The sequence below is a fragment of the Canis lupus genome, chromosome 17 (genome assembly GCF_048164855.1).
Source record: "Canis lupus baileyi chromosome 17, mCanLup2.hap1, whole genome shotgun sequence".
Taxonomy (NCBI): domain Eukaryota; kingdom Metazoa; phylum Chordata; class Mammalia; order Carnivora; family Canidae; genus Canis; species Canis lupus.
The window spans coordinates 51,170,986-51,191,885 of record NC_132854.1 but is presented as its reverse complement, the minus strand read 5'-3'; the positions used below and the strand labels follow the sequence as shown (position 1 = coordinate 51,191,885).

Sequence of the window (20,900 nt, the reverse complement as noted above, 5' to 3'; positions counted from 1 at the left end):
ATGAAGGATGAGGATGATGTGGTGCCCCTTCCTCTCTGTCAGTAAAACACTTTAAATCGATTTTGATTTTCTGAAAGTGAATTTGGTACCACATTGCGAATCTCCAGTATACACTTCCCTGTGTTTCAGTGAGAAGTAGATTTCCAGCAGCTGAGCTAGTTTGTCAACTTGCTGACAACCTCCCAAGTGGAGCTCACAGCTGCGGGGACTGTTTCTGACACTGGGGTGGGGGATGCCCCCCAAGCCCCTTCGTCTTACCAAAGGAGAACTGTGGGAGAGATTTCAAAACATAGCAGACGAGAGAGCAATGAAATTATATCCTTGAAACATCACAAGCGGGGGCCCACTGGATCCTATTTTCTGCTCTCGCTGCGACCCATGCCCAGATGACACTGGGGACTGATCACAATGTTGTCAGGTCTCCAGAGCTCTCCAGAATGCATGCTCCTTGGGCATGGAAGAAAGTCCAGGAAGCGTTTAAAATAGAGAGCCAAGAAATTGTTAAAACTGCAAAAGCATCGACGTTATTTTTGTTGCAATGTCAGGGCTGAGTATTACGCAGGCGGTAGGTTTTGATCTGTTCCTCAGGCGAAGGAGGAGGAAAAGACTGAGAAGCAGCTCAGAAGTCTTCATCTTCTTTCAGGTGACTGGAGGAAGGATGACGTTGCTATGGTTCTGGTGTGGGTATTGCCCGATTTATACCACCACTTGAAGTAAAAAAAAAAAAAAATGCATTTTTCCATATGAGGCTGTCCTGGTTGGAGCATAATGGAGTCTTTTGTTTTAAATTTTGCAGATCTATTTAATAATTGCTGACTTTTCGATTCGAACATCGACAGCCTGCAAATGGTTTGTTTTCTTTTCATAACTGTAGTTGGAGTAAATTTCCCCAGGTGGATATTTGCTTCCCCCTCAGAAAGCCGTGTTCTTTTACACATTTCTGCCCAATGAGCCTTCTAGAAAATGCCCACTAGATGGCAGTGTCCCTGCATAGCTGGAGACTATCTGGTTGGGGTGGGGGGATGAAGAAAATGAGGCCAGTTGATGGCCTAGCCATCCTGGAAAATCCAGAAGGTGGCAGATTTTAGCTATTTATGAAAGCACCAGGGCAGAGAACAATGTTGCCTTTTAGAAAAATTATTTTTATTTATCTTTCCAGAAGGAGAGATTCTGTGCTGAATACAATTATAGGTGATATTTAAAATATTTGAGAATGTTTCACAGTTTTAGAGTATGTAATACAAGCTGAAGGACCAAGCAACGCGGCCAGTGACACAAAATCAAGGTGAAATTGGCCAATAAATTGAGAACTCCATTCCAGGAACAATTTCCCCGAGTTTTGAGTCACAGTGTTTGAGTGATAACCTAAACCTGTCTAAACTTTGTGGAACATTTAAGGCGAAGGTGGAAGGGAGATAGTGAGGGACACCGCAGGAGGCAGATGACTGCAGTGTGGGCGCCCGTGTTTGTCTATTTTTCACCAACTTTTCCAGGCTCCCGGAGGACTTTCCGGCAGACCTGTGCTTGAGAGTTCAGTCCTCTTCAAGGTTACTGATTACCTGAAGGGATTCCTGGTTTTAAAAATGAAAAATGACAGCTTGAATACAATAGTCCAATTTAGAGGGGGATCATGTACCCTAGGCAGCTTTGCTGGTTGGCAGGGGCCTTGGCAAGGAATACAAAACCGCATCCGTTCCGGGGAAAGGCACTGCCACCGTTGCAATTCATTACCCCACACCTTGGGTAAGTGTGTGCTAGCTCCTTCGAAGGCAAGAATATTGCTTCCTAGGTTGGCCCCCAGCAGTAAGGATGGGCTGGCCTTCTCCCCTCCTGCAGGAAATACACATTCAAGAGGAGGTGGAGGGGGGAGGGTGGTGGGTCTGCAGGACAGCAGGATGGTGGCTGGGAAGTCATTCTTCTGAGTGACAGCTCTACATGGCTCTTGGCACTCCAATATGTCAGGGAACTGGTGTTCTGACTGGCATCATTTATCTCATTTAAATATTCCAGAGAGAGTAGCCTCCTTACTCCAGTTAGATTCATTTTCATCTTCATGCTCTAAAAGGGCCGGGTGGCCTCTCACAAATGGAGGGAGGGAGGGGAAAAAAAAGGGAAGGAAGGGAGAAAGAAAAAAAAATGGTGAGGAAATGCAGCAAGTGAGTGATATATAAGGTGAACACAGAATTCAATATCCAGGACGAGGACACATATGTCTTGGACCCCAGATATATAGCTCAGAACTGATGGAGAAATGGGCAGGAAGAGAGATAATCTTTATCTCTGTTCCCAAGCCTTTAGAAATACCTGAGGCTAAATCACCCTGAGAAGAAAATAGGAAATGAAGACTGCTTCAAGCGACCCATGAGATTTCAGAGAGCAGACCACTAGCTGAACACATTTCTCTCTCTCTCTTTTTTCCTTTTTCTTTTTTTTTAAGTATTTATTTATTTATTTATTTTAGAGAGAGAGAGGGAGAGAGAGAGAGAGAGGCAGAGACACAGGAGGAGGGAGAAGCAGGCTCCATGCTGGGAGCCCGACGTGGGACTCAATCCCAGGACTCCAGGATCCTGCCCTGGGCCAAAGGCAGGTGCCAAACCGCTGAGCCACCCAGGGATCCCCTCTTTTTTTTCTTTCTGAGTCACACCCTGAGTTCACTTGCTGTATGGAAACAGCTGTAAAATGTTCGGGTCCAGACTAAGATGGGGGATTTCAGTTTTTAGTTGGGAAGAACTGCTGGACTTATACTTGGATTTACCATCTGAAATCTTTGGAAGCGCTGGGTGGGTGGGGGGTGGTATTTGCCACAGCCTAATTTGTTCTTTGGAAAACCATGTTAGGGTATTCATTTTTCCCCCCTAATGTTTCAGATGCCTGCTCATGTATGTCCCTACCAACCACACAATCTTTCAGATTAGCTGATCCTTTTTTTAAAGTTAGTTGTCTCGGCAGCAGGCTTTGAATAGTTCGGAGCAATGCTTGTTAGAATGATGGGAACAAACTTTGGTGCCTGAAAGGAAGTAGCCCTTCTACATTACACGGTATTTTGGGTTCAGATACTGCATACTCCTCCTTTACAGCGCTTGCACCTGCTTCCCCACAAAGAGGGTCTATGATTGAAGAAGTGAAAAAGGGACTCGGGAAATGCTTTGGTAGTCACTAGCTTGTGAAGCGTGAAGCCCATTATCTGCGTTGGTCCTAATAATCGTGTAAGCCCCATCATAGGCAAACCAGCGCATTGGAATTGATGTGCTTTGAGTTTCTCTGAACGTCTGGAAAATACTTCAATCCTCCAATCAGCTGACTTAGTTAGCCTCTGGCATTCACTGGTAAAGTGCCACGTCAGGGAATCAGGCTGGTGTGGTTTAGTTATCCTTGCAAATGCTTCCATTTTAAACTTTGCAATCGTAAGTCGACGGGGAAACTCCAGTGAGTCACCTTCAGGAGGGTGAACCTGCAAAGAATCAGCTCTTTTAACTGGTTTTGTTCCATTCCCGGAGGACTCAGACCTTTCCCAGTGGCGCTGTAGAACTTCATCTCATTAGCATGCTTCAGGTTTGTTTGCCCGCGTGTAGGCTGGGAGAGTGGGGTGCATGCGCCAGCTGTCTTTCTCATGGCTGGGGCAGGAAAAAGGGCATCTCTGGCCTCTGCAGGAACTTGCTTTATTTGGTTCTGTTTACTTGCTCTTCACCGTAGTTGTAAAGTGGATAAATCAACAGATAGGGGCCAAGGAGTTTGGCTCTCTTCCACCTCTGAACAGGGTTGGCAAGGACTCTTTAAACTCTCTGCTCTTCACTTTCCTTGTTGATCAGATGGACGTGATCATGCTTGCCCTCTCTCACTGGGGGCACCCCATGGGTCAAGGACACTTGTGAGCGCATTTTGATAAGAACTATTTACTATACACAATGTAAGGAGGTATTCGTTTATAATAAAGCATGAGGAAGGAGAAACAGAGCATGGATGTCATTAGTACAGATCACCATGAATTTCTGGTTCTTTTCCCTACCGGTTCAAGGTGGGGGTACCCACTCCTGCCTTTTGCAAGTTAGATGTGGCTACATGATTTCCTTTGGCTCAAGAAACATGCGTGTCAATTTTAGGCTGATGCTTTAGGAGCCCAGTCTGAATGGCTGTTTTCTGCTCCCTTTAGCTAAGTAGCTCTGAAGAACTTTTAGAGATGGGACTTCCATCAGCCTGATGGGGATTCTGAAGGGATCATGAAAGGATCATGATGAACAAAGTCCCCTTCCCACCTCATGTTGCGTGTTTAGCTCCCTGTGGGGCATTTTGTAGAAGTAAGAAGCAAACTTTTGTGTGCCAAGCTACTGAGATCATGGGATGATGATGATGATGATGATGATGATGATGATGATGATGATGATTTTTTTTACCCACTGGAAAACCTAGACTCTCCTGATTGAAGCATGGGAATTACATTCCGATTTGTTTCCTGTAGGCTCAGAAGGCAATGATATGTTTCTACTTTACAAGGTTCTGCATTATGTGGTCTTTATTATTTATTTTTTCTCTGCCTTTGACTAATGAAATTCTCTTAGTTCTTCTGTTAAGAAGAACTTTATTGGTCCTTGGCATGTATGTCTATTTTCTTTCAGCTTCTCCCTCCTTCATTTAGGTCCTGGCTGAGACACCACTTTTATTTATTTTTATTTTTTATTTTTTAAATTTTAAATATTTTATTTATTTATTCATGAGAGACACAGAGAGGAAGAAGCAGAGACACAGGCAGAGGGAGAAGCAGGCTCCATGAAGGGAGCCCGACGTGGGACTCGATCCTGGGACTCCAGGATCACACCTTGGGCCAAAGTCAGATGCTTAATCACTGAGCCACCCAGGTGTCCCTGAGACACCACTTTTAAAGAGACATCTTTCTTGACTTTTTTGACTTCTCCTTCTTTATGTCCAAGCACTTGTGCCATCTTTATCAGTATTTAAACATTGTATTGTAATTGCCTTTTCTGGTATGTCTCTCTATGTGACAGGTTCTTGTATCTTTATCATTTGGTTCCAGTGTATAACTAATCATAAAATGCCATATTAAAAAAATAATATGAGTGATAGAGAAGAGTACTTAATAAATATGGAATCTGGATTTTTTCACCTGTGTTCTGTCTTTTTTTTTTCCCCTTTGTGCTTCATTTCTCTAAATTCGCCAAAATGAAAGTGTGTCAGTGGGAAAGGGACAGAAGCCAAGATGTGCATCATTGATCCACAGCCAGACAGGAGATGGGTCATGCCTCTGACTTTCCACCTTCAGCTCTGCGGCGGGGCCGTGACAAGCTTCCCCTCTGGGAGACAGCTTCCCACACTGCCTCCTTATCTCTGATCCTGTGTCCACGAGAGCCTCTTCTCTGTTGATTGTGTTGTTCTTGCTGTTGTGGAGTAGGACACAGGAAGATTGGAGTGGACAGTAAGAGTGGCTTGCGGTAGAAACAGTTCATCTCTTTCCCTGAAATGGAAAGTTCGGCCATAGGCAAAACCTTAAGGATGGGAGATATTTCAGGTAGTACTGTTCGTTCTCTGGACCTGACCCCTCTGCCTGTTTGAGCAGCTGTCCAAGGTACTAGGCCTGTAAACCGTCATTGGTCTTGTTCTTTATTCTTAATCTCCTCCCCTGTGAGTTGGCAGTCAAGGATTAACCTCTTGCTCTGCCTTTGACTTATTTGTAATAATGATGTTGATGCCATCACCATCAGAAAACAAAAGAGTTAACATTTATGGGTTGCTTCGGATGTACCATGAACTTAGCTAAGGGCTTTGTAAGTGCAATTCACCTAATGCTTGAAACAGCGTTAACATGAAGTTAGTACCATTGCCATTTACATGTGAGAAATTAAGGCTCAGCGTGGTGAAGCAGATTGCCAAAGTCACACAGCTGGTAAGTGACAAAGATGGGACTTGAACCAAGGTCTTTTGATTCCTCACCTCGGCTTTTCCTCTTACGTTCTATGGCTCAGAGACTACAGTACCTTCAGGTAATTACATCATTTCAGGGTCAAACGAAATTAAGGGAAGCAAGTTTTTGGCTGGGGGCTCTCCTCTGGTCTCCTTCACACCATATTGGATGAAGGGTCAGCTGTTTGGCCTATTCTTAAATCCGATCCCAATCATTGCCTAAATCTGGAAGACTCTCCCTGACTTCAGACTGTTCCTTTTGGCACCTCTTCAGGAGAAGAAATTTTCCTGGAGATATGATTTTGGCTGGCACAGAGGCAGCAAAGGGACTTTTAAAAAGAAGCATTATGGTTCTTTGGCATTATCATTCTGGGGTGCTGAGATATAATGAAACAAGGAACGCACTGAGAGCCAAGGTCATTATGAATATAATTCAGATTTTAAATTGCTATTTGTGGAAAAATATTCCTTCGGCTTGGTTGAACCAGGTTAAATCTCTATAGCAATTATATTTACAGGCAATTGCTTGGCCCTGTACTTCCCTTTGCCTGTGCGGACACAGTAAGCTTTTGAGTTAGTAGGCGGTAGAGCAGTACATAAAAACAGAATATTGTTATTGCTCTCATTAAGAGAGACCCTGATTCTTTTAAGTCTGTTCTAACAAGAGCCTTTGGAAAAACAAGAGAAATTTCCGAATATCTGATTAATTTAGATTGAGCAATTAACGAAGTGATATAGTTAACAGTACTCTTAGCATCACTCATTAGGTTGGCTGCGTGGGAGGCAGCCTTCGACTCGGGAAGGAGGCTGTTAGAATCAAGTGCCACTGTGGATTTGCAAGTCAGCCCGAGCGAGTCTTGTAAGCAATCAGGTTCCTGCCTTTGAGGCTTACAGAGGTTGAAAAATCTGCTTTTGGTGGTATGTGGTACTGTGCTGGTTTTCATTCTAGCAGAGGATGGAAATAATGTTACTTGCGCAGTTCATGTTTTCTTTAGTGTTGAAGACTGTGCTGCTCCTCTCTGTGTACACTGGCGGAGGCTGGCTGGCTGCTCCCCTGTCCCTTCTGCATTGACCCCAGGTATAGGGTCCAGCAGCTTGAGGATACCATCGCTGGACCTCTGCTACTGTGTGCTCTTGGGTGAGACTCTCATTGGGTTTATGTGCCGGCAGTCACTGAAATTAAACCATTAAGAATTTGGCCATTACTTGAAGATTTCTAAATGTGTCTCTAAAATCCTGGATCTGAGTCCCATCTGATGTTTAATTAGTGAGACCAGGTGAAATTGACCTGTTAGAATAGGGTCACTTTGAATGGGTCTAATTAATAATGGGCTCTTTGATTCATTACACGCCACCTGAAGAAAGGGGTAAACAGTCATTTTCCTTCATTGTCATAGTAACCATGTGGGGAGAGGTAACTCTACCGGTCGGTGGTGGGGACCCGAAAGCCTGTCCGGATGGGCACTGTTGTAAATTGGGGAAGCTCTGACACCAGTGTTTGAAGGTGGGGACAGCTTAGGCAGCAATTCCAGAGCTGAGGGGTGAAAGTGAAGTGGCCCTGGGAGAGGATCTTTCATTAGGCCTGAGACTGAGGGGTTGGCCAAGAGTCCTCTAATGAGAGCTGCTGGATTACCCAAAGATGGTGTCTGATGTCATATAATAATCAGTGGAGCTGGGTTGGTCTATTCATGGAGGCAGGACCCTGATGTCCAGTGGTTGGACAGGTATAAGCCAGGTGGAAGGCAGGGGGGACCAGAAGGTCTGTTCACACATGGCAAGGCCCCAGTTACCCTGAGTAGAAGAAAAAGTTTCCAGCTTCTGGGGAAGAGGTCTGGCAAAGCAAGGAGACCACTGGGCCCTAGCATGCCAGGTTTCAGAGCAAGTCTCCAGACTTCTGCTTAGAAGTTGGTGCAAACTATATTTGACAGAGGGAATGAAGGGAAAGCTCTGTATCATGGATATACCAACATGGGAGAAGCTAATAGGACTGTGAGATGGAGTTGCCTGGACATCCTAGGCTCATTGTGTGCACTCCACATCCTGAGACTGCTTGATTTGAAAGAAATTTGTTGGGAAGTTGATATGGGAACCTGTAAATTACAAAGACTCCTTAGATCTCAGGTGTGGAACCCATGCTTTGATTGGAGGCCCCTGAGAAAGGACAGAATAGTGGCCACTGCTCTGACGGCCCCTGGTCTCTGTAGGCATAAGAGCAGGTGGGGGATCTGGGCCAGGAGCAGGTCTTTCCAGAACCTCAAGCTGCTGTAAGTTGATGGGCAGAGAAAGAACTGCTGCCCAGTTACTGGGAAAGTTCTTCCATGACCCATAAAGCCCACCCCTTCCACTGGCCATGCTTTGATACTCATTTAGGCACCTAGCAAACAGCTACCCAATCCACGCCAAAAGCAACATCTGAATCCGTTACATCGCCGATGTCTTTAGATAACATGTCTCAGCCTAGGCATTCAGATATAAGAAATTAATACAGAGGTTACTGGCCATATGTTCTAATTCCAGATGTAAACTTTGTAATTCTGAAGAAATCCTATTTTCAGGTCTTTATATAGTATAGCATCTGGAGTGTGACAGAACCTATTAGAATTTTAGCTTTGCAACTCAGTAGATAAAAGCCATTGGGCAAATGATTTATTTGAATCTCAGGTTCCTAATCAATAAAATGGGAATAATAAGATTGTCTTTGGGCAGACTGGAGACAGCATGCACAAAAAAGCCTAGCACAGAGTCGTTGCTTAATAACTGGAAGTGGAATGTTTTTTTTTTTAACAAGATTTTTTAATTTTTTATTTTATTTTATTTATTTATGATAGCCACACAGTGAGAGAGAGAGAGAGAGAGAGAGGCAGAGACACAGGCAGAGGGAGAAACAGGCTCCATTCAGGGAGCCCGATGCGGGACTCGATCCTGGGTCTTCAGGATCAGGCCCTGGGCTGAAGGCAGAGGCCCAACCACAGAGCCACCCAGGCAGCCCTGGAAGTGGAGTGTACATGCATCCCTCAGGAAGCCAGCCCAGGGGGCATTGGACTAAACTTGTAGTGAATTGAGAATGTCAGAAGCAATGATCAAATGATTTTATTCATTTTTGCCTTTTGCTGCTGACCAAATACCACATGGCAACTCTCCTTAATAGGTCTGGCATCTGTTTTTGAGTATATTACACACTGGAGGCACTAGTGCTTTCTGCCTCTCATCCTGTCCCCTCACCTCCAGTTGGGTGTGGAGAGACCTGTTAGTGATAGCAGAGTACTTGCATCTCAGGGCTACAGGGATAGGATGAAAGGTTGAGAATCACTGATACACACCGTACACGGTGGAAACATCCAGAGATACTATATCTCTTTATTTTATTTTTAAGGGGAAAATTCATTAAATTGCATTTTGTTCAAGTTTCTGCCAACACAAAAGCCATGAAGAGTCAGCTCAGAAAATAAGATGGAACTTCTCCTTGGTCCAATAGTGGAAAAAGAATTTTCAAATATCCTCTTTTATCTAGCTCAGAAAACCTTGCAGAGGTTAATTTACAAGTTATGGTTCTTACAACAGACGAATGATTGTTGCAAACTAGACCACGGCTCCCTGGATGACGACTCCTTCCAGTCACCACACCACCCTACTCCAAAGAGAGGCTCTTGTGTTGGGGGGTGACAGGAAAAGGAAGAATGGGATGGTGAGTTGACACTGGGAGCTGAGTATGTATATGAGATCTCAGGGCAGCTGGGAAGGCAGATGGGAGATGGTTGGGAAATCCAGCTGACAGGAGAGGGGAGCCCTCTGCCCGTGTCTTCCTGGGTCCGGGGCAGCAGAACTGGTCTGTGCCTCAGAAGCTCTGAGTTGGAACAAGAAGGAATGGAAGTTGGTGGGGGAGCTGTTGGTCAAGGGCTTTCTTCTGAGGAACAACCTCCATAGGTATGAAGAGTAAGAAGACAAGTGGGAAGGGTCTGATCCCAGTTCACCTAGAGAAAGGAGCCATTGAATTTTGCCTACAATTGCACTGTTAAGGCAGCTCTTACTGACGACGAATTCTTTCCATCCTTAAAAAGGGCTTGAGGTTCACTATAATTCTATAGGAAACTGAGGGTTTATTCATTGAATTGGCATTAATTACTTTTTAAATGTAAATTTTCAGCTGCAATCCTTTTTTAATTAAAAAAAAAAAAACCCTTCGCGTACATCAGGGTAAATCAAAGACTAATTGGTGACCAAATTATAGGGTTTAAAGCACTTTTTTTTTTTTTGCCATAAGTGAGTAAAAGATAATTAGCAAATGTGAATAAATGCTTTTTCTTTCATTAATAATGAATCATATGGTGATAACCCATTTTTAGCAAAATAAAAATTGCCATTTTGGACTGAGAGCTGCAATTGCATTATGTGGCACTTTATATTTAGAAGTGCCTGTTCATCTCCTGGTGTCTCCTCGTGCCCAGACCGAGGCTGGCCTGACTCTCGGGATGGCTGTCCTTACAGGATATGATGGAACTGGATGCTGTGGATGGGGTTAGATAAGATGATCTAACAAATATGTTATCGGGACTTCCATTTTAGAAGTAGACATGGGAGTTTGCAGAGAGTGAGGGGCTTTGGTCAGAGATCCGTGCAAGATCTGAGGCCGAACCTGGTCAAAGAACCCTCCTGGAAGTTGTTTTCTCTGCTTGATGATGGTTTCAGCCCACTTCCTATCAGCCTTGGCTATTTATATTCAGAGGCACAGATTCCACAGCTGTAGAGAGAGTGCCTCTGAGTGACTCTGAAATCAGTTTCTTCTCCCTTTCTCTTAGGCACTATTTCCAAAGTTGTTTTTGGGGATAATCACAGAGAAAAGGAGGACTGGTCTAGGGTATGGAAGAGGTTCTGTTGTGCCCTTCATGGTTTCCTCTTCCCACTTAGGGGGAATGCCCTCACCTCTCATTCCCAGATTCCCACATCTCTTTTATAATGAAACTATGATTTGGTCTTTCTGTTGACCTTGCAGAAAAGGTATTTTTCTCTTGGTTATCCCTACAAAGAGTCTACATGTCTTCAGGTGAGGATCATTCTATGGACTCTGGCTGGAAAAGAAGTGACCTGGGGGCAATGCCAGAAAGCACTGACCATTTGTGGGGACAGTGTCAGGAAGGGCACTGTGACATGATGCCAAGTCACTCATTGGGCGTGTAGAGAATTAGAATCCAGGCCAGGCTCTACTACTGATGGGCTGGGGCCACACAGACGAGTGGGTTCATTCGCCTTTCTGGCCTCAGTCTGCTTATCTGTGAAGGAGGGCGCTGTTGACGCTGACCTCTCAGGTCTCTTTCAGTTAGGAAATTCTGTGTTCACCGCAAGGATCATTTTCCCTATTCCTGTGAAACAATAACAGCTCCGAGATTGGAAAATGATCTAACAGCATTGCGACATGAATGAAAATGTTTCTCAGAGATGTGCTGAGAACAGCCCCGTTTCCTGCATAGAAAAACAAACCACCCCGAAATGCAAACGGGGTAGCGGTGGTAGGGATGAAGAATAATATGACCACTTTGTATTTTTACCTTTCATGATAAAACAGTAGTTTTAAAAATCGTAAAAATGTACTGGCTTGACAAATGGCACATTTAAAACCCGATTTAGCAAAGGGTTTTTACCTTTGTAATTTTAAAACTGTCACTTGAACTAAAAATATAGGTGAGCAAGTTGGCCTTTCATATTTAATGTTTTCTTTTTTCCCTTTTTATTTGCAATTCATTCTGTTCAGCTTTGATTAAAGAAATAGCAGAAATGGAATGGCGAATGGCCAGTCCTTGGTGAATTCATTATTGAGAAGATGGTGGTTGTGGCTCTTCCACTTGTTCAGAGCTAGAACTTTTCAACACCAGCCCTGGTTGGCTTTGGCATGTTAGCCATATATCTTACCCTTAAATATTAACACAGAATCACATAAGAATATTTGAATTAAAGAGGGCAAAGAGAATCGGATCGTAATCCCAAGGCTTTACATGGTTGTTAAAACAAGTATGCTATAGCCCCAGATTAATTGGTAATTGAAGCAGGTCAGAAAGAATCTAGGACAAAAATGATAACCCTGGGTGTCTTGGAGTGCGGAATAGTAAAAGCTGCTGATTGGGATTAATGGAATGTTGACAATGTGCTTTCTCTTTTGGGGCAAGAACCAATTGGTGACCTCAGGCAAGTTGCTACATTTTATTGAACTTTAGTGACCCGATCTATGAAATGAAGGAGCTGCAACAGATGCTCCTGGGTGTTTTAAAATCTTCAACTGTGTTTTTTTTCCTTTTTTAACAGAGTCTGCTTATGAAAGTCACTTAGATATTTGTTGGATGCTGCAGAGGTAACGCCTATTCAGAGGGACAGCAGAGTACAGTGGAGAGCACGTGACACCAGGTTCTGGGGTCGGGCTTGGGCCTCACTGGTGTGGGCACCTTGGGGAAATCACAGCGCAGCTTCCTTGTTTGTAAAATGGGGATTATAAGCCTTATTCCTCAGGTTCTTTTAAGGCTCAAAGGAGATAACAGACCTGAAAGCTCTCAAAAGGCTGTATAAGTGGAAGGTATTAGTAGAAAAGGCCCTTTCTAAAGCATATTGATGGAAGCATCTTTATGCACACATGCACTTCATTATTGAACTGTTTATTCAGTTATTAGCTGTCATTAGCTTCTGAGTCCAGACTGTTGGTCTATCATATGAGCATAATAGATGTGTTCACAACAATAACAGACTTGAATGCTACCGATGCATCTAGGCCTTACATCCTGGAAATCACTGTTTTAAAGTCCCACTGATCAGTGCCAGATATTGTAGAATCTCAGGGGCACTGATGCCCTCAACCCTGAGATGAGCATGCTCTTTGTAGCTTCCTTCCCAGGGGTCGATTACAACTCTGCTTGAACATCTCCAGTGACAAAGGGGGTAATTGAGGTGAGGAGGAGACGTACAATCAATATTGAACAGCCTGCTTTGTGCAGAGGCGGTGAGAGGTACTTGATGCCCCTTGGCTCATTTCATTCTCATCACCATGTCTATGGGCGGATTTTTATAATCCCCGTTTTAAAGATGAGGAAATCAAGTCTAAAGAGGTTAATTACAGAAAGAAACTGAGTCACTCATTGATAGAATTGTGGTAAGACTAAAGATTTTACTTTGTCCATATGCCATATATAGCATTTCCTGAGAACTTCTTTCCATGGACAGATTTTTCTCCCATCATTTTTTTTAGAAGATTTTATTTATTTGTTTGAGAGAGAGAGAGTGCATGTGAGCACAAGCAGGGGGAGGGGGAGGGGCAGAGGCAGAGGCAGAAGAAGACTCACAGCCGAGCAGGGAGCCTGTCTGGGGGCTCTATCCCAGGACCTCAGGATCCTGACCCGAGCTGAGGACAGATGCTTAACCCACTGAGCCACCCAAGTACCCCATTTCCCCCATCTTTTGGCAGCTCTGTGAAAATAAAACAAAGCTATTCCTTACAGTTCAGAGCTTGCTACTCAAAGTGGTTCATGGACCAGCATCATGGGCCTCACCAGTAGCTAGCTTGAAATGTAGAAACTCAACCTCCCCCTAGGCTATGACTCAGAATCTACATTCAGCAAGATCCCCAGTGATCCATATGCACACTGAAGTTTTGAAGATTACTCTCTAGAGCCCACACAGCTGGTCAAATTCCTCCTTTTCATGATGTCTCACTCTATAGCTCTCCTGATGGCATCAGAGCTTTTGTCCCAAACAGAAACCTATGCCAAGGATGCCTTTAACTCTCTACCTTTCCAAAAACTTCTCCAGAATTCTGAAAACCTCTACAGACTTCCCTTGTCTACATGGAGAGAGGCGATCCCTTCTTTGGCTTTCTAAATATACATTTTATAACCTTTCCTGCCCTCTGCACTGTGAAAAATGCCTGGATATTTGTGATCGTGTGAATCACAGGTCTTACTCTGCACAATTACTTATTAGTCAGTCAATCAAAAGTCAGGTAGAGGAATTTAGGCTTTATGCGCTAGGTTTTTAAGCATGAGAGTGACATGTAGAAAATGTGAAATTAGCTGAAATTGGGAGATTTATCTTGTGGTATTCTATAGTGTGGTGAAAGAGGGTAAGAGAATGGGGGCTTTGAAAGTCATTACAAATTATAGAAAATAGAGCTCTTTGAAAGCTTTTATTGGCTGTCATTTGATGCATTGACTCATAGGTTTCATGTGATGTAAATTATCCCCTTGATAAATGAACCAAATTTTGTCAAAATTAGTCAACTCATTTGAGATTTATGATGAAATAAACACAGACATATGCAATTTATAGAACAATTAATTTGAAACATAGTCCTCACTTTGTCCAGACTATTATTATGGTCTCTGCCATATATTTATAACAATGTTTGTGGCATTATTAATATGCTGATCACCAATGCCAGTCTTTCCATATGAGGGCAGAGTCTAAGTCTCTTCATTTACATTTATATATGCAGCAATAATTGATCAAGTGAAGCACTTTCCCTTTTCCGAATGTTTATCGTGGAATAAAAAAATAAACTATCTCCCAGAGAATTTCCAAGTCCCTTTAGCCAGAGACTTCCATCCAGTCACCAACATCAAAGATGGAAAAGAGTAGGCTCTTTCCTGATGAAATAGAGATTGGCCTTCTATCCTGGGGCCTACCCTTCTCCTCTCTGACCTGTCATCTTGCTTCTTATTGCTTCCTGCATCTTTTGCCCTATTTATCTCAGCTGGTAGGGGATTATTCGATAGCTCCTCCCTCTAACATCTGTTTGCTTCTCCAACATATTTCTCTTTCACTGATGATGATGTACAACAATGAACTTCAGAATCTCATACCTCACAGGAATAATACAAAAGGCATTATGAAAAGGAGTTTCAGAACAACTGAGTTTGGGTTATTGGTTTAAATACTTTCAAATTAATACAAATCTCTGACATGTATACTTCATAATACCCAATAACAGTTATTTTTTTTTTTCTTTAACCACAGTTTTTCCCTCCTCAAAGTGGGTTGGAATTGTCAGTCTCATTTTCTAGCCACCAGGGGACACTCTCTCATGCAATGATGGTGAGAAATCCAAAGTAAACTCCAGCACTTGGGATAGGCTAAGAGATGTTCTCTTTTTGTTATTTACCCTAGACAGAGAGACTCCTTGACTTTTCACCCAGTAAGGAAGTAGATTTCATGGTTTGTAAGGAAAAGATTCCAGGGATAATACTTGACAATATTATTTATAAGGGTAATATTCAATATGGAATTCAGATAATAAGGGATATTAATTCAAAAAAGATAAAGAATTTTAATAATATCTCTAGTCTTAGTCTAACTTGAAATAAAACCTTGGGATTATGTTCTTATCAACTAGATGAATTGATGGCTTTGGAGAAGAGTCTTGCCCAAAGAGGACCATGGTTTCCTACTTTCTCCTGCCTCTCTGGCATTTATTTATTATACCATTTCTTATATCTTTCTCGTGGATGAGGCAAATGGTAAAAATCACTTGAATTTTATGATTTTTAATGTGGTGTCAACCCCTCACTTGCTAGATGGTCAGAGAGGAGGGAGAGCAGCCGTGTTAGTTAACATTCATGAATCTGACAGGGATTGAGAGCTCTGCTGGAGCAGAGGCCCTCTTCATCAGAGCTGCCAGGTCTGAGAGTGAAGCACTTGATCAGTAAACCCAGGCCTCTGATTCACACCTTTGGCTGTATTTTGGAGACTCCTGACATGCATCAGTGGTGGACGAAGGTGTGTTTGTGAGGTTCACTCATAATCATGGCTGGGCAGACATATGCACCACTCCTGATATAGGATGATCCATTATCTTACACATAATGAACTCCCTAATTCCCTATTGTTTATTCTGAGATTGAGATTTTGCTTTAGGAACCATAAAAATAGGGGGAAAAATCAATCTACATGATCCAGAAGTGGGGTAAATTGGTCTGATACCTTATATCAAAACCAATCATGTAGTAGTAAGGAGGAAGTGTGAGAGGAGTGTTATATTATTGTTTAGAGAGCCTTCAAATAACTGTGGGTGAGGGGCACCTGGGTGGCTCAGCTGGTTAAGCATCCAATCCGACTCTTGGTTTCAGTACAGGTCATGATCTCAAGGTTGTGAAATGGAGCCCCACATCGGGGTCTGTGGTCAGCATAGATTCTCTCCCTCTCCCTCTGCCCCTACCCCCACTGCTCACACTCTCTCTCAAAACAAACAAACAAACAAACAAACAAACAAACAACAAACAAACTGTGGATGAAATTGATAGGATTCTATCAAAGCCTTGATAGACAGGGCTGGGGGCAGGGAACCTGCAAGGAGGGCCTCCTCACAGACAGCTGGTGGACTTAGTCATCAGCACAGACATAGATGCAGAAAGATATTAGATAGAAGCTCTTGTTCACCTACTCATCGACAACCTGGAGAGCCTATTTAGGCTCTGGGTAAGGTTAGGGAAGTGACGCTGGGCTGAAACGAGCCAGAGGTTCAACAGTCCTGGAAACCTGGCCTCTTTCTAACACTTACTAGCACTGCCATCTTGAGTAGAATATGGCACCTTGTTTAGTATCAATTTTTATTTCCCCTATAAAATTGGGATCAGTTGTTGTCTTTTTTTAAATTAATTAATTAATTAATTAATTAATTTATTTTTAAATTTATTTTTTATTAGTGTTCAATTTACTAACATACAGAATAACCCCCAGTGCCCGTCACCCATTCACTCCCACCCCCCGCCCTCCTCCCCTTCTACCACCCCTAGTTCGTTTCCCAGAGTTAGCAGTCTTTACGTTCTGTCTCCCTTTCTGATATTTCCCACACATTTCTTCCCCCTTCCCTTATATTCCCTTTCACTATTATTTATATTCCCCAAATGAATGAGAACATATAATGTTTGTCCTCCTCCGACTGACTTACTTCACTCAGCATAATACCCTCCAGTTCCATCCACGTTGAAGCAAATGGTGGGTATTTGTCATTTCTAATAGCTGAGTAATATTCCATTGTATACATAAACCACATCTTCTTTATCCATTCATCTTTCGTTGGACACCGAGGCTCCTTCCACAGTTTGGCTATCATGGCCATTGCTGCTAGAAACATCGGGGTGCAGGTGTCCCGGCGTTTCATTGCATTTGTATCTTTGGGGTAAATCCCCAACAGTGCAATTGCTGGGTCGTAGGGCAGGTATATTTTTAACTGTTTGAGGAACCTCCACACAGTTTTCCAGAGTGGCTGCACCAGTTCACATTCCCACCAACAGTGTATGAGGGTTCCCTTTTCTCCGCATCCTCTCCAACATTTGTTGTTTCCTGTCTTGTTAATTTTCCCCATTCTCACTGGTGTGAGGTGGTATCTCATTGTGGTTTTGATTTGTATTTCCCTGATGGCAAGTGATGCAGAGCATTTTCTCATGTGCATGTTGGCCATGTCTATGTCTTCCTCTGTGAGATTTCTCTTCATGTCTTTTGCCCATTTCATGATTGGATTGTTTGTTTCTTTGGTGTTGAGTTTGATAAGTTCTTTATAGATCTTGGAAACTAGCCCTTTATCTGATATGTCATTTGCAAATATCTTCTCCCATTCTGTAGGTTGTCTTTGAGTTTTGTTGACTGTATCCTTTGCTGTGCAAAAGCTTCTTATCTTGATGAAGTCCCAATAGTTCATTTTTGCTTTTGTTTCTTTTGCCTTCGTGGATGTATCTTGCAAGAAGTTACTATGGCCGAGTTCAAAAAGGGTGTTGCCTGTGTTCTTCTCTAGGATTTTGATGGAATCTTGTCTCACATTAAGATCTTTCATCCATTTTGAGTTTATCTTTGTGTCTGGTGAAAGAGAGTGGTCTAGTTTCATTCTTCTGCATGTGGATGTCCAATTTTCCCAGCACCATTTATTGAAGAGACTGTCTTTCTTCCAATGGATAGTCTTTCCTCCTTTATCGAATATTAGTTGCCCATAAAGTTCAGGGTCCACTTCTGGATTCTCTATTCTGTTCCACTGATCTATATGTCTGTTTTTGTGCCAGTACCACCCTGTCTTGATGACCACAGCTTTGTAGTACAACCTGAAATCTGGCATTGTGATGCCCCCAGATATGGTTTTCTTTTTTAAAATTCCCCTGGCTATTTGGGGTCTTTTCTGATTCCACACAAATCTTAAAATTATTTGTTCTAACTCTCTGAAGAAAGTCCATGGTATTTTGATAGGGATTGCATTAAACGTTGTTGTCTTGAGGGCTTAGATTATATTATTGATGTTGCCAAGTACATGAGAAGCTTAACTAAATGTTAAGCTTTTTTCCCCTTCCTCTACTTGGGGGCGGTGGGGGATGTTGAGAAGACAGCTATGTTTGTGGTCTTAAAGAGTATATGTTCCAGTGGGGAATAAAGACTTGTACACACCTGACTATCATATGGGATTGAATGAAATAGGTATGTTAATAAGAGAGTGATAGAAAAAGGATGGAGGGAGAAAAGGTATGAGTAAATCTGCTGAGAAGTGGGCTGGGAAGGCTTTTTGGGGCCGGCAATGTTAACACAAGTCCTGAGGGATTTGAAACAGTTGTTTCCCATCCCGATAATGAAAAAAATCCATGAATATGCAGTCAGAGGCATCTACCCCCCCCCCCCGCCCCTGCCCGGACCCCTCCCCCCCCAAAAAAAGACTAGTAGAATGTGAGGAACCAAGATTTTTTTTTTTTAAAGAACAAACCAGATGTGTAGAGACTCAGGAAGGAAAGGAAGGAAACTGTGTCAGGGGAACTCTCAAGGGTAGGGCAAAGTCTAATTACCCAAATTGAAATCTGGCCTTTGTAGCAGACCTAAGACACCTCTTGAACCCATAAAGACCTGCTGCGGTAGCAGAGGCATGCTTGAAATAATTAGCTTTATACTTCAGCTCTTGTTTGGGAATTCTTGGTGTGTATCAGCCTTTTCCCAGGAAGCACAAGAGGTATTTCTGAGAGTGGTTAGAAAATTGCCTGGACAGTAGCAGGGCAGGAAAATGCAAAATCAATAAATAATCAGGCTGAATTTTAATTGAATATATTACTTAGGCCATGCTGACATGTAAATTTAAATGCCACTCGTGAGAGAAAATCAGTGCTTCCCCTCTCGTGGCCACTCTGGTTTCAGAGGATGGGGCAAACCTGTCTTTTGCATTCCTTCTGCAGCAGAACTCAGATTGTCTGTTCTTTTGGTTTGAATAGGAGGCACGTGTTAAACAAAGCACTTTCCTACCTTTCTCTTTGTTACATGAGGGAATAAGAATTTACTTTGGGAGAAAAAAATTAGTTAACCTTAAATTTGTATGGAAACAAAGAACTGAGATAAGACAAGGGCTCTTCATGGTTATACTAGTCCCTTGGGGCAGAGATGTAGGAACTTTCCAGAGGGGGATTTGGACTTCCTAAACCCTTCACTGTCACTTTGTGCTGTGAAACCTCAAGGTCAATGGGATTGTAATGTAGGTATCCTAGGTATAAGTCTGTTTTCATTTTGTTTGTATTTTTTTGTAAATACTTTCTTTGTACCTTTATGTAGTAGTTGGTCAAGTTGCTTCCTGAATTTTGAGCCAAGTTTCAGGAGTTCTCCTTTAGCAGGGGAGCTAAGGAGAGGGATTTTGACCCTAAGGGGCTTAGGAAGTACTCCCTCCCTGCCCCCTGCCCCCTCAGGGACCAGCATGGGAGCCAAGGAGGGAATTACAGTGAGAAAGCCCTGGGATTTTCCTTGATGAATTTCCTTCCAGGTGTCTCATTTTGTATTTGATTTTGTAGCACTGTGTTTGTGTAAGGAAGGCTTTTGTCACCTTAACCTGTACACAGACACTGTTGCTCAGTTGAGGAAAAAGGCTGCATCTGAACAAATTTGTTTGTACATGAATTTAATTAGGCACCTACCAGGTGCCCAATTCTGTGGTTGATGCTGCCAGGGATATAGAAGATTTATGAGACACAGCCTTTGACTTTAGACGGTGCCAGCATGCTATAGAGTGCTGGTAAATAAACTTTAGTGTATATGAGTCTCCTGCAGAGATTGTCAAATAGGAGCCATGCCTGGAGATTCTATTATGATTCTATAGGTCTAAGAAGAGGCCCTAGAATCTACATTTTAAGAGGTAAACCAGGAGAATTGAATTCAGGAAGTCCATGACCTAGGCTTTGAAAGATTGTAGAAGAATGGATTTAACTTGATTAATCAGAAAGACCTTCTGTGTAAAGATTTACCCTGCTACTTATTAGCCAAGTGACTTAGATAAAGATATTTACATTTTTCAACCTTTATTTCCTTATCTGTAATTATAATAATGATGCCTCTCTCATGGTAGTACTGTAAGAAATAAATGATATAAAAATTAGCACAATTCCCAGAATATTCTAGAAACATAATACACATGTTTTCTTCCTCTCACCTTCAATAATCTGGTTGAGAGGATAACACAGACTGCTTTAGCTTTTGAGTTATTTCTAATCTGAAAAAATATTAATGGCATTTATAGTCTATGCCACCCATCTGGGACGCTTTGTATTGATTAAATTGCATTGTTAGTTGTCTGTGTTTTTAATGGAAGGCTCTGATGATGCATAAAGTCACCAGTCTAGGAACACTGAGATATCACCTCAGGCCACCAGAAATTATGATTGCATGAGGTCTAAAGATAAGATCTGGATCTGGGGTTGAAGCATCTTACACCAAAGATGGGAAAGAAATGCTGCCCTCAGATCTCTGGAGAAGATTCTCTAGAATGGTCAAGAATGAACCCTGGGTGAAAAATGAATATAGGGGAGAACCAAGGGCATAAACTCCACTTCAGGACATATTTAGGGTTAGGGCCTATGGCAGAGAGATGGTAGCAGCACTGACAAGACTCTTTCCTTGGTACATTTCAGGCCAGTTCCTGAGAGCTGGTTCTAGATCCAGATCTAGTCTGTAGCCTTGCTGAGATGACAGAGAAATCTTTGCTGGCTACCAGATAGAACTATCAGACAGTG

At 42.7% G+C, this 20,900-nt stretch overlaps 1 protein-coding gene across 1 annotated transcript in view; it reads left to right on the top strand.

Annotated features, from left to right (window-relative positions):
- LOC140608083 (protocadherin-8-like) overlaps nucleotides 1-20,900 on the top strand; it is a 121,482-nt gene that overhangs the window by 49,214 nt on the left and 51,368 nt on the right. Inside the window, exon 2 of the mRNA XM_072782876.1 lies at nucleotides 12,208-12,306. The gene's annotated coding sequence lies outside the window, so the exon portion shown is untranslated. The remainder of the gene's footprint in view (nucleotides 1-12,207; nucleotides 12,307-20,900) is intronic.